A 13,611-nucleotide genomic window follows, 5' to 3' on the forward strand; every position below is an offset into this window, starting at 1 on the left:
AGAGGACGCAGGTTTAAGGCGCCCCCTGCTGGCTGCTAGAGAGGACGCAGGTTTAAGGCGCCCCCTGCTGGCTGCTAGAGAGGACGCAGGTTTAAGGCGCCCCCTTCTGGCTGCTAGAGAGGATGCAGGTTTAAGGCGCCCCCTTCTGGCCGCTGGAGAGGACGCAGGTTTAAGGCGCCCCCTTCTGGCCGCTGGAGAGGACGCAGGTTTAAGGCGCCCCCTTCTGGCCGCTGGAGAGGACGCAGGTTTAAGGCGCCCCCTGCTGGCCGCTGGAGAGGACGCAGGTTTAAGGCGCCCCCTGCTGGCCGCTGGAGAGGACGCAGGTTTAAGGCTCATCTCTGCACAAGCGTGAAGCTCCTACGATGAGTTTATGGTCTCAGTCGCTAGTTTGAAGTCTACGTTTAGTTTTTAGCCTGTTTGTCGCTAGCCAAAATTAGCATCCCAGCTTATATCACAGCTAATGTGAATTACAGTTGCACCTAGCTCAAGCTAGCTAGCTCCTCCCTCTCGTCCAAATATGGTCACAATATTCCAAGGTTCCAAAAAAAACAAGATGACGGCGGCCAAAATGCCAAACTGGAGGCTTCAAAACGGCGGTCCACAAACCAACGGGGGACGTCACGGCGGCTACGCCCGCTTCTGAAATCTGACCTTGACCTGATCTGTTCATTCAGATTTTCGCCGCTCGGTTGGCCCTCGCGTCTGCAAGCGTCTGCGTTCAACACGTTTCTTCTCTCCTGTTACTCAGGTTTCTTCTTTTCATGCGACAGAACATGTTTGAGTAAACGGCACGATGAGCTGCTAACACTGACGCGCTCCTGTTTTGAGCTGTCACACTCTCCACTCATTGAAAGGCATTCTGGGAAATGTAGGACGTCTCTACATGAAGCGGAGGTAGACGGGCAGGTTAGCAGATAATCCAGGTGGTGTTCATCGGTTTATAAACCAGGTTGTTTCACTTTCAGAAACTGTTGCGTAACATGAACTCCAGTAAATCTTTAATTAGCTCAGAATAGAACAGACTTAGAGGCTCAGAGTCTGAGCTGCTGCTGGAGGAGATCAATGAGCCACCAGCTACACACTAATCGTCTTAATAATACCTTCATTTAAACCTCCACCTGAACTCACAAAGGGAAGAAACAAACTGTTTTTTAGTTTAAGCATGAAGACACAGGAGAGATTTAAAACATCTGACCAGAATGTGTGAAACAGTGGATCACGTCACAAATCTCAGGTACAACAATCAAAACTATTATGATAATATTTTAACAAATATGACTAGTAAATCTTTTTTCACTACCTTTTATTTTAATAGAAAAATGAATTTGTTGAATTAAAGCAAATATTTATTGATGATATACTGAACATTTATGATAAAAAAAAAATGATGTTGTGATAGTTATCATCAGCCCCAGAGCAAACACTGCAGTTCCCTTATGTCACTGTTGAGGAATTCTGGGTAATGAAGTCTTTCAGAGTGGCAAACTGATTAATTGTCTTAGCTCTACATCAGCTACGCCTGTTTAAGTATCAACAGGCGTAGCTGATGTAGAGCTAAGACAATTAATCAGTTTGCCAGTTGACGCTTCGCTGACCCACTCACAGCCAATCACAGCGCAGTATAGGACTCGCTCTAACTGGGGTCCGACACGCTAAAGACTTCGTTTTCTAGCTTTCTTACTTTCTTAAGTATAACAATAAAAAGTTTCTTTTTATACTGCATTATGTCACGGTGTCTTGGTGAGATCTCAACATACCAACATTTTAGGGATAATCTTTGTTTATGTCGTGCGTTTCTTAAAACAGGGGGGGGGGGGGACAATATCGGCCGAGATGTCAGCTATCGGACTTAAAACTCCCGTATCTGTCGGGCTCTAATTTTATGATTTGCTGCTATTGTCATTATTCTAATGCGCTTCATCGGGATGATTGAATAAAATATAAATTTATTGATTAGACATGTTTTTGATATTTATTTTGGATAAACTGGTATGTTAATGGCGTAGGCAACTTGTTTTCTTTAGAAGACACAAAATTAGTCGTTAGTCTAATCGAAAAAATAATTTGCATTAATTGACTTGAAAGATAATTGCTAAGTTCAGCCCTAGTGACCAGAGACCCACCCAGATCCTTAATATCGTTGTCCTTTGTCTCAGTAGTCTATAATAATAATACGGTGGTTCACTTTTACTCTGTGATCGGTGGGCTTTATTTTTCTTCACGTCAGTTTGACAGCCTGAATTCAACCTTCAATGCAAAACTGTCTGCTTCTTTCTGAGATCGCTTTTTCCAACAAATCAGACAATATTTCTGCGGGGAGGTCAGTAAAAGACAGGGGCAGCGCCGTGCTAAAAAATAATCGTTTAAAGAAACACATTTTTATATTATTTTTTTTAAAAATAAATCCTAGAAATTACTGACAATTTAATCAATAATGTAAATCATTCTTCACTGCAGCTCTCAGTAGGACCCATAAATAACCTGGACACGGTTTTACAAAGTGCCGCAGCCATCAGGACTCTGTTAAATCAGCTGCGGAGGCCTTTTGTCCGCATTGTTGAAGCTGCGGACGGTAACAGAGCTCATGCTGCTGCAGGTCGTTTCTCACCTCCAGCTCTCTGGTTCGCACTCGTCCAGTTGTTTCTGTCAGACAACAGATGGTCCGCTGGTGTCGTCGACTCTGTTTTCCACACTGTAAACCTGAACTCCGGAGTTTATGTCTGCGCTGTGCTGAGGGGGGGTGTTAGCCGACGGTTTGTTTAAAAGACGAGAACCTCAGAGGAAAAAATCCAGTGTGAGGAAGATGTTTATAAAAAGTGAGTTGGCTGGACTGAAAGCTAAAACAGCAAATAATCGAATGGAGATCTGCTTGTATGGTTTCTGCTCCTCAGTATGGCCAGTCTGAGGCTGCGTTCACACTGTAGCTTTAAACTCCATTTTAAAATACTCAAAAGTAGATCCTCTAAAGAAAACAGGAACGTCTTAGTTCAAACTTTAACAGACTGAATGAGATTAGGAGGAACTGAAAATGGCCGTTGTGTCGTCACACTGCACTTTAGTTTGCAACACACTAAAAAACTACTTTTGTGGAAACCTTAAACTAAGGAACCTGCAACAGACATTTATTTTCAATATTGATTAATGTGCTGATGGTTTTGTGAGTAAATTATTTAAGCTTTCGAATGTCTCGTGTCCGACCAACAATCCAAAACCGAAACCGATTCAGCTCACTGACGTATGAAACCGAGAGAAACGCAAACATCCTCGTCTCGGAGAAACCGGCACCAGAGAATTGTTCTTATTGAATCTTAAAACTGTTTTTAAAATTGAAACGTTAACTTACTAATGGTTTCGGCTCCAGTGAGACCAGAGTCCCTTTGGTACCAACTTTCAGCCGCCCGTCATGATCTGCATCAGCTAATACAACTTGCTCGGCTGTCGTCACGTGACCAGCGTGGGGAACTTTGGGTCATGTGATCACCTGACTGAGGTTTGTGGATTCCTGCGGTAGAAAAACGGCCTCATGTGATGTTTTTCTGATCAGATCTGAGGCCTGCGGAGACGCTGAGGGTCCTTCATGTGACTTTATGTTTTTAGTTTTTACTGTTAAATTCAGAGTTTATCTGCGTTACTGTGGCAACAAGAACACGTCACACTGCTGAGGGCAATGAGACGCGAGGGCGGGCAGAACAGATTTAGTCCTACAAATATAAACGCAGTGTTCCCCCACAGGCTTTTAAAAGTGAAACGCATTAACCTGCTGCGCGTTGAGAGCAAACGGAAGATCTACAAAGAACTTTGTGCTCCAGTAAACAAATATGTTGGAACAAATATGTACATGATACCTAAAATCAAAGAATCTTTTAATGGCCGCGTGTAATAAGTTTTATACTATCTGTGTTTCTTATTTTTATGCTGTACATGCGTTGAGCGCTGAGCTTTTAGTTTTGGGGGATGAAGCCCGGCTGTTGTAATAATCAGAGCGATGCAGGCGGCCTCTGTGCTGGGGCACGAACGCATCGTGTCAAACCGTCAGCAGCGTTCTGCGAACTCCTGACCGCTGCAGGTTCATTCCTCCAAGAACACAAGTCCGTTCTTTGCATGCTTGGTTTTGAGAAACGCCCTGTGTCTGTAACCTGCCTGTCGGCTCGCTCTGTGACCTTTCATTTACCGTAAAGGCTGGAATACGTGTGCACTCTTAGTTAACGTCGTCGTACTGACCTCAAAAGAAATGCCGTTTTTCCTTTACCAGTACCAGCAGATGGTACCCCTCAATGTAGCTGGTCGTCATAGCGACGCCACACACAGCTGATTTTAAGTTAAAACGTTTGAACATTCCTCAGAATGTAAAGACAGATAAGCGGTATGAAAACCTTCCAGCTGTTTTCCTCTGCCGTTGTTGCTGCAGCGGTCTGTGTGACGGCGGGAGCAGAGGGCTCTGTGAGCGGGCGGCTGGCCGGCCTCACACGCTCCTCCCGCCGCCACCTGCGGAGCTCCTCAACTCCGAAAATATTCAAGCACATTTTTGTTCCACCGTCACTTCTTGTAAAACTGTAAATATTGGAAATCTACACAGCTGATTTCACCTCAAAGCTTCTCAGAAGTGGATTTAGTATGAAAAATATAAAACTTTCTGTTGCCTCTGTCTGGCACAATGATGACACAGTGAGTAGTGACGATTCTCTCCGACCAATCAGCAGCCTGCTGTGTTCTCACGTCACGTTTTAGTATCCCTCAGCTCGCCTGGAACCTCGACGGAGGTGGTACGAAACAAAGTACCTGGAAGCAGGTACAGGTGCAACTTTTCCACAGCGGAAAACCAAACAAAGGCGAGGCGAGCTGTACGGTGCCGTGGGAACGGGGCTAAAGGCGGTGGTCTCTTGTCGGATGCCAGAGTGTGTGAGCGTGCGAGCTTACAGCAGCGGGGCAAAACGCAACGTTCGAGGTCTAAATATCTTCAGTTCACTACTTAAGTAAAAGTATTACCAGCTAAATGCATTTAAAGTATTAAAACCATTTGTTCTGCAGAAAACGGTTCATACAGATGGAGCATTTTACTATAGCTGCTCGAGGTGCAGCTCATTTTAAATACTCAAACCTGTACTTAAGTAAAGTACTTACACGTACTACAGATGGGACCACAGCAGATCCCTCACGGCCGCCTGCAGGGCCCCAACCCCCCAGTTGAGAACCATAAGCAGTGGACTGTTTTCCCTGCACTTCCTGAGCTGCAGTTTGGAAACTGTGTAATTGGACTTTATCGTGCAGCTGTTGGATCATGAACTTTGCCCGAAATTTAAACAGCCATGATGATGTCGCTGTCAGACCAGCAGACCTGGAGCCTCGTTTCTAAACGGTGCGTACGTACGAAACGGGGCTGGAAACGTGCGGACGCCACTTCCCAAGCAAAGGTTATAAAAAGCAGAGCTGACGGCAGAATGTGCGTCCTGAACCAAGCTGACGCACATAAAGATCATTTGCAGCCTCAAAGATCCAGATTCAGGATCAGAAACACAAACTGCAAAAGAGCCTCAGATCTGTTGGACAGTTTAATCAGGAATCAGATTCATTAATACCTGCACGCAACGCTGAGCGCCAGCGTGTGTAAAAACACGTTATGGAAAATAAAACAGTTTGTCATTTACTACAAGTCCTATTTCTTTAACTCGTCAGCAGCTCGTTCAGACTGTTTGTGAGAGAAATGTTTAAACTCAGAGGAAGTCTTTTGGTTTCGGGGGAATCCAGATCAGTACCTGGGTCGTCCCGTCTGCGGGGCCCCCTCCAGCCAGCGAGGGAGGCCCCTTCCTGCAGAGCGGTTATAAAGGGGCGGAGCTCTGGGGCCCCCTCTCCTCCGGGGCACAAGCGTCGGTGAAAGTGTGTTTTTTACCCACCAAACAGCTTCAGCTTCACCAAAAGGAACGTCGGCGTCACGCTCTGTCAGTCTGCCTCCTTTTCTCCCTGCAGTCAGGACGCGTTAATATTAAAGAGCTTCACTGAGCGTTTACAGGCAGCTGTGGGCGTTTGGAGGGCCGGACATGGAGCTCCCTCACAGGGGCCGCATTTCAAGTTGATTGGGATTCATTAAGGGAGCTTTGCTTACAGGTGCGCGTACGCACGGTATGCTAAGCTAACTTGAGCTGAGCATCTAAGAAGAAGAGTTTTTTTGTTGTCCATGATTTCTATCATCATTTCTAGTAGTGATAACATTTTATAAACAAAAGTTAATCGCTCAGATCTGATCAATACAGACCTGGAGTTTGACTAAAAGTCAATTTAGACTTTTTCCAGCGATTCTCTTTGATTCTGACGCAGCAGCTTCTTTAATGGAGTTAAACTCAGCTTGTAATTCTTCAAAGGAAGCAGGAATAAAGTGAATCTAGAGCCTCATTGGTTCCTTATAACGACAGCACACTGTCTTTCTGTTAGAGTGATTTAGTGAGAAGTTTGTCCTCGTGAACATGGACGACGCCACACGAAGAGTTGTGTTTTATCCACAGCGAGCCGTTAATGATGGACTCGGTCTTTAACTGAACCGCTTCTCTCTGTGGTGAGCTCCAGAGGACAGTTAATCTGGTTCAGCAGCAGCTCCTTGGTGACGATTTATTAGAAGAAGTTAAAGACGGAGCGGCTTCAGGCTTCAGTTTAACGTGTGCTGGTAAAACCTGAGACATTCAACACGTCGAAGGGAAATAAAAGAGGTTTTGTGCTGCTCTTCGTCTCCATGTGTGAGTTTAACCTCGTTCAGGAGGTTAAATCTCATCCCGCTTCCCGACGAGCTCTGGGGAATAACACCAGAGCAAACATTTTATCGTGTAGCTGGGATTGTGTGGCGCTGCGTGAATCCTTCAGAGAAAACTCCTCCTGAACGGAAGACAGCGACGTCTGTTCTGTCTTTAAAAGGAGATGCTCTTAAAAATAAAGCAGAATTAAAATAATACATGTCCTTGTAAGTGTAGAAGGATTGTGTGTGTGTGATCCCTCCAGAGTTCAAATGCTGTTACAAAGGCATGCAACAGTTCACATTCCACTTTATTTAGTAGTTTTGTGGTTGTGCGGAGGAGGAAAACGGTCATTACTGTTGTACAGAAACATGTTTGTCACTACAGGCTGCAGCACAACAGACTTTAAAGACCAGCTGCAGGGATTTACTGACAGATTTTATTCACAAAGTTCAACTTAAGTCAACAACCTGACCCTGAAATATGTAGACCTCTACGAGGTGCGTCCAGTGGCATGAAACACGGATCTGTAGATTCAGTGTAAGTCTCATTTTCAGAGGATGGAAGCGGAAAAACGTGCTGCTTGTAACTCCTGCAGAACTTGCCTGAGAACTTTCATCAGGGACGCACCGAATGTTCCAGGGTTCTTAGAAATTTGGTAACGGATCCAACTTGGATTTTTACATTTCTTCATTTAGTTGACCCTTTTTTCCAAAGCGCCTTGCAACTGCTATACGTGTCAGAGGTCGCACGCCTCTGGAGCAACGAGGGGTTTAATGTCTTGCTCAGGGACACAATGGTGTCTCACACCAAATGCATGTGTCTTATCCACTGCGGCATCACCCAACCGTAGCCACTGTGCCAAAATATAAACCAAATATCGGCTAATGTGTTATTTGAACCTATATTATTGAGCATGATTATCCCTCGAATAGAAGTAAGACATAATCTGTAACTGCGCACTGCGTAATATAATGTGCCATAGAGAGCTCTGTGAAGGAGCTTCAGAGACTTTGCTGTACCCTTTCTGCTCAGTTTCTGGTTCTGTTAAAGCGGAGGACAGGGTCCACTTGACGAATAAAAGGATGTGTTTCCTGTCCTGACGCCCTTTGCAGACTCACAGGTCAGAGGTCACCTTTGTTCAGCCTAAATCTGTGTGAATGTGCGCGGTCGGCCAACAGAAACACCGATGCGCTTTGTTTGGAAAGGGACAAATCTTCCTCTGGTGCCGAGTCATCATCCTGTGAAGTACTGCAGCACGCCGTCGCATCCTTTTTAGGGCAGCTGATATGGGAGCTTTTTTACACCCCTGCTGAACCTCAGGCTGATAAACGTCGTTTTAAAGATAAAGTTACAGACGGCGATCAGTAACTCAGGTAATTAATACCAGGTGCTGCTTTCTTCTGCCCCGACGAGGGCTCAACAACTTATTTTTACTGATGTGATTTGCGAGGGAACATTTTCACATCATTATTCTCATTTTAATTGAAAAACATTTAATGATTATGGTGTAATTTTGCAGGAAACTGTAACATTAGTCTGTAGAACATGATGTGTAGGTCAGCACAACAATATTCAACGCACATTTTCACAAATATTGTGCCTCCTGTGATTTGAAAGTTGCAGTTGGCCATATTTCAGTTTTGTAAGATAAACCCTAATGCTAACAATGCTATCAATTAAAATTCTTTATTTATGTTTTATTTAATATGTCTGATTGCAACCATATGATGTCTTTTATCTTCATAAAAAAATATAATATCATTTTTAGAACCTGTGGTCAAACAACTAACACACACTTGGATTTATTTTCAGAACTATGTAGATCGGCCTTAAATTCCTTTATTGATATATTGAGTGATTTCCAGTTAAATATAACACACGCACACCGATCACTTAGGGCTGCACAATAAAACAATAATAATAATTATCGGAATATAAATTTTGTCTTTTAAAAATAAATACTCAATAAATCTACACAAATTAGGAATTTTTTATTAAGATGTTTATTTTCTTATTGAGGAAAAAGGACTGAAAAAAACTTTTACTTAATTTTACTGGTGCATATTTGTTGAAAACAGATTTTATCATAATCGTGTTCTGCCTCAGATTTGTGAAGTGATCCGCTGTTTGGCCTCAAGTGTTGACCATAAAGAAGAGTTTAAACAATTAACCATCAGGTTTTTTCACCTTTCACTCAGGAGCAAAAATCAGCCTTTACTCGACATCGAAAGATATGAAACTTTTTATTGTGATAACATTTTTGATCAGCCACAACTTTCTGATCACTGACCGGTGAAGTGAATAACACGGATTATCTTGTTTGCACCTGTCAGTGGGCGGGATTAATCAGGCAGCAGGTGAACGTTGTGTCCTCAGAGTTTATGTGTTTGAGGCAGGAAAAATTGGCAGCATGAGGATTTGAGAGACTTCGAGAAGAACCAAACTGTGATGGGTAGACAACTGGGTCAGAACATCTCCAAACCGATCTGCAGAGGTCAGTAGGTCGGCGGCAGATAGACGATGCCGTCGTTTGTTTTTGAATCTACCTGCTAAGGGAGAGAGCAGCGGGATTCGAACCCGTGTCTGCAGTAAACGGTAAAGAGGCAGGTTCTTTGTTATGGCAGTCAGAGGGCACACTCAACCACACTGATGGTACTCCATCAGACTGGGCGATAATTACTGCTTAAGTGAATTTATACTCAACAAAATTATAACCCTTTAGTTTTTGCCCCCACTCATCATGAGCTGAACTCAAAGATCCTAAGGCACACAATCCCCATGCTGTCTGATCTGCATCTTGATATGACACAGCTGTGAGGTGGATGGATTATCTCGGCAAAGGAGAAGTGCTCACTGACACTGATTTGTGAGAGAAATAGGTCTTTTGTGTTCATAGAGAAAGTCTTAGATCTTTGAGTTCAGCTCATGATGAATGGGGGCAAAAACAAAAGTGTTGCCTTTATAATTTTGTTCAGTGGACTTTCTGTGATTGAAAACAGCTTCTTCGGTATAAACTCCATGAAAAGGTGACGTATCCACACGACAGTTCTGGTCAGTGCTGCGTTCTGTACGTGCTGATGTATCTTGGTCCAGTTGCCCTTGACTTTAACCTTCGTTGGATAACTATGACCTGGATGACTGAGAATCTTCATAGACATACGTGCTGATGTAGTTTGGGTGATCGGGGAGAAAACCGCTGTGTTTCATTCGTCCCGTTCAGTTTTAGGAGGTTTTCCATCAGTGTGATTTAAAAATGTGGATTTATCAGGTTTTTAATTCTCTTTTTTATGCCCAGAACGGCTGAGAAACTCGGACAGCAGCACGCCGTTCACAAACAAACAAACAAATTATTCCAGCTAATAAATCCATAATAAATCCATCTGACGTAATGAAGTTGCTCTTGAGCTCTGTGGTTTCTGGTGTGAAGCCCAGAGAGTCTGAGGAAGTCGGATCTGAGCAGCGATTCATTGATTATACAACCCCCCAATAATCACACAGTAAGTCCTCCAGGCTTAACAAATAAGAGTACACCGTTTAGGAAAAGCTAAAAAGCACAAAGGCTGCAGTGTTCATTGATTATTCACGGACAGTAGAAGGAGCACTCAACGATCAGTTTGGTTGTTTAACACAACTCGGCCAGTGATGATAGTTAATCAGGTGTGGAGACTGAAAGACGTGGCTGCTTACCAGCAGTAAAGACACCATCCAGAGTTTGTGGACTAAAAGTCAGGAGATCTCACCTGCTCAGATTCACCCGTGAACCAACAAAAATGTTTATTATTGATTCATTTAAATATAGTGTGAGGGATTAGCTTCTTTTCTGTTTTATATCTTTATAAGCTGAATATATTTCAGTTTTAGACTGTTGCCCTGACAAAACAAGATGTCTGGTATTCTAGGGATGTCACGAGAACAGATACCTCAGCACCAAGTCAATGCCCAAATTCTGAAAACATGTCGGCACTTTCCAACACGTGGAGGATGGAGACAAATGCAGCTGCAGCTCCTTCGTCGGGTTTGGAAACCGGGGCGAAGTTGGTTCAATATTTCACATACATGCTCCCTAGGGGTGGGAATCACCAGAGGCCCCACGATACGATTTATTTTTTTTACCATTTTTTCACAAAATGGCGTGATCCTCGTTTCACTGCGAAGCTTCGACTGTGAGATTGACAGTCGAATCAGGCTCCGCCCATCGAAGCATCAAATCTTCGACTATTCGGGGTCATTAGTATCGACTGATGAATTTCTGGTGACGTACCTGTTACATTCACACGACCGCTTTCCACAGCTTGGTTGTAATTGACGCAGAGGAACATGTCAGCGCTTTAACATGTGTTGCAACGTTTCTCTGCAAATAGTTGGATTATTTTTTTTCTCTATTCTTTTAAATATTATAACATGCATTATCTATTCCATATTTATATATTTCTACATTTAGTTATGTCAACTGTTAAATGTTTGTCCACGTGTGGCACCAAAGCAACTTCCTCGTATGTGTAAAACACTTGGCAATAAAGCTGCATCTGATTCTGAAACTGTAACTCTTGTGTCACTCAGCTATGAAACGCCTGTGGCTCTTCAGCTCCCACTGAGGTTAAAATCGACCAATAAGAAGATTTATAGTCTTCAGAGAAACATCTGCAGAGACCGTATCCCCTCTGAGAACTTTCTCCGCTGTTAAAGCGAGGCGAGGAGTTCGGTGCAGTCAGGTTTGACTTGACGGTGAAGTGCTGTACAAACAGAGGAGGGGAGCCTCTGCTGTGATTTATGGCCCTTTTTAAAAAGTGGGGGCCCCTGCGACGCCTGCAGGAACATGTGCTTCTCCTCACCCTCCTCCTCCTCCAGAGTCCACGTCTCCTCCTGAACCCGGCGACGTGTTTAAACCAGAGATATTTATTGTTCCAGCTCAGAGTTTAAATAAAGTTGGTGTCCAGTTTGCTGAGCAGACTCTAGAAGTGTTTATAGTGTCTGTGCGTTTCAGGGTGTGATTGTTTGGCCTCCCTGTGCTTGAGCAATGTGAGGGCGTGATGCAATACAGTAAGCATTTCAGTGTGTATTGTCTATTCTCGGGTGTGTGTGTGTGAGAGACTTCAGCAACACAGTGACAGTTAACTGTGGAGTAAACGATTCTGGAGAAATCCAACACCAGGACAGATTCCACGATACAGAACAAGAAATGTCACGGGCATGGACGTAGTCACCGTGATGTCACCCATTGTCTTCAGTTATTTTGGCTGCCGCCAGGTTGATTTTTATTTATTTTTATAACAACCAGGCACCGGATGTGGAGCCAGCTAGCTTGGTTAGCAAGGTGCATCTGTAATTCATATTAACTGGGATATTAGCTGGGATGCTAATTTTACCTAGCGACAAACGGGTTAAAGGAGACCTATTATACTGCATTTCCAATCCTATGTTGTAGTTGTGTGAATCATGCAAAGCTGCCATACAGGAGTCAAAGTTCAAAAAAATACTTTTCCTGTAGGCCTTCATTTCAGCCTCTGTCTGAAACGAGCTGTAGATGCTCCTGGCTCGTTAAGCCCCCCCCCCTCGCTGCCGCAACAGACAGCTGCCTCAGAAGGCATCACTTTCAAGCGAAGGCATCTCTGTTAACGTTGGTTTCGAACAGCCTTCTAGGGCAGCGCTTACGGCAACGCGTGACGTCAGCACGCCGTCTTGGGTCTCTTCTGGCTGTCATAAGAAGGATGCTAGCCTTAGCATCAGCTAACTAGCTATTGAAACAGACTCACGGGCTGATATGACAGTTAAGTTTTTAGTTCTCGCTGCCTTTTCAAAAAATGAAGTGAGAAAACGACTAAAAACGAAAAAAGTATATTTGTATATGAATTCGGCTTCTTTGTCCGCCGTCTTGACCAGTTTTTGAAAGCTACGGCGGCCGCAGCCGCGCTGGTATGAGCAGCATCGAGTCGATGCTGCCTTCAAAGCTGGCTGTTACTGGGGCAGCTTGAAGACATCTTACGCGACAGGAAGAGATCGTTTGAGCCGTTACGAACGGCACTCGATGCCTCGCTGTCCTGCTGGACACCTTCTAAAACAGCAGTTTAGCCCGTTTCAAACAGCCTGAGCGTAGCTGTGCGGAGCAAATGACCATATATGGAACAGCGGCTCCGTCTGGCTCGGTGTGTCAAAAGGAGCCGTTGGTAGAAAAAGCAGTTTAAAACAGAGCAGTCAGAACAGGAGGAAACCTGAGGTTTTTGCTCACAAGGGTTTCTTTTAAATACTTTAACCTCCATTATTTGAAGCTTTGGCCACGTTTAACATGAACATCCAACATTATAATATTGTAGATAAGTCATAAAATGTGGAAAAGCTTAATAGGTCTCCTAACAAAACGTACTGACCTGAAAAATAACTCCTGATGAGCTTTTTCAGCGGCGCTGGTTAAACGTACACAGAGCAGCAGATACGAGTCGCTTCCATCCTGATTGACAGGCCGCCATGGTAGAGACTTGTCAATCAGCTTGTAGCCCCGCCCTAAAGCCTCCCCTGCTTCCTGGTCTCTGTTCCTCTAAATGGGACCATAATTTACTAAATGAACATCATGCTGTGTTGAAGAAGACTTGAAACTAGCGACTGAGACCAGAAACTCATCAGGAAAGTGTTTACTGAGGGAATAAATCAGCTGACAAGTAGAAACATTTTCTCACAGACTTCTATACAATCACACTTCTTTCTGCAGCCGCTGGAGTCGCCCCCTGCTGGCTGCTGGAGAGGGCGCAGGTTTAAGTCGCCCCCTGCTGGCTGCTAGAGAGGGCGCAGGTTTAAGGCGCCCCCTGCTGGCTGCTAGAGAGGGCGCAGGTTTAAGTCGCCCCCTGCTGGCTGCTAGAGAGGGCGCAGGTTTAAGGCGCCCCCTGCTGGCTGCTAG

General features: G+C 44.3%; 1 protein-coding gene across 1 annotated transcript in view; it reads left to right on the top strand.

Annotated features, from left to right (window-relative positions):
* The window catches only part of ccdc69 (coiled-coil domain containing 69), a 53,102-nt gene that overhangs the window by 12,915 nt on the left and 26,576 nt on the right, over window positions 1-13,611 (top strand). The window lies entirely within an intron of this gene.

This window comes from Micropterus dolomieu, linkage group LG19 (genome assembly GCF_021292245.1).
Source record: "Micropterus dolomieu isolate WLL.071019.BEF.003 ecotype Adirondacks linkage group LG19, ASM2129224v1, whole genome shotgun sequence".
Taxonomy (NCBI): Eukaryota; Metazoa; Chordata; class Actinopteri; order Centrarchiformes; family Centrarchidae; genus Micropterus; species Micropterus dolomieu.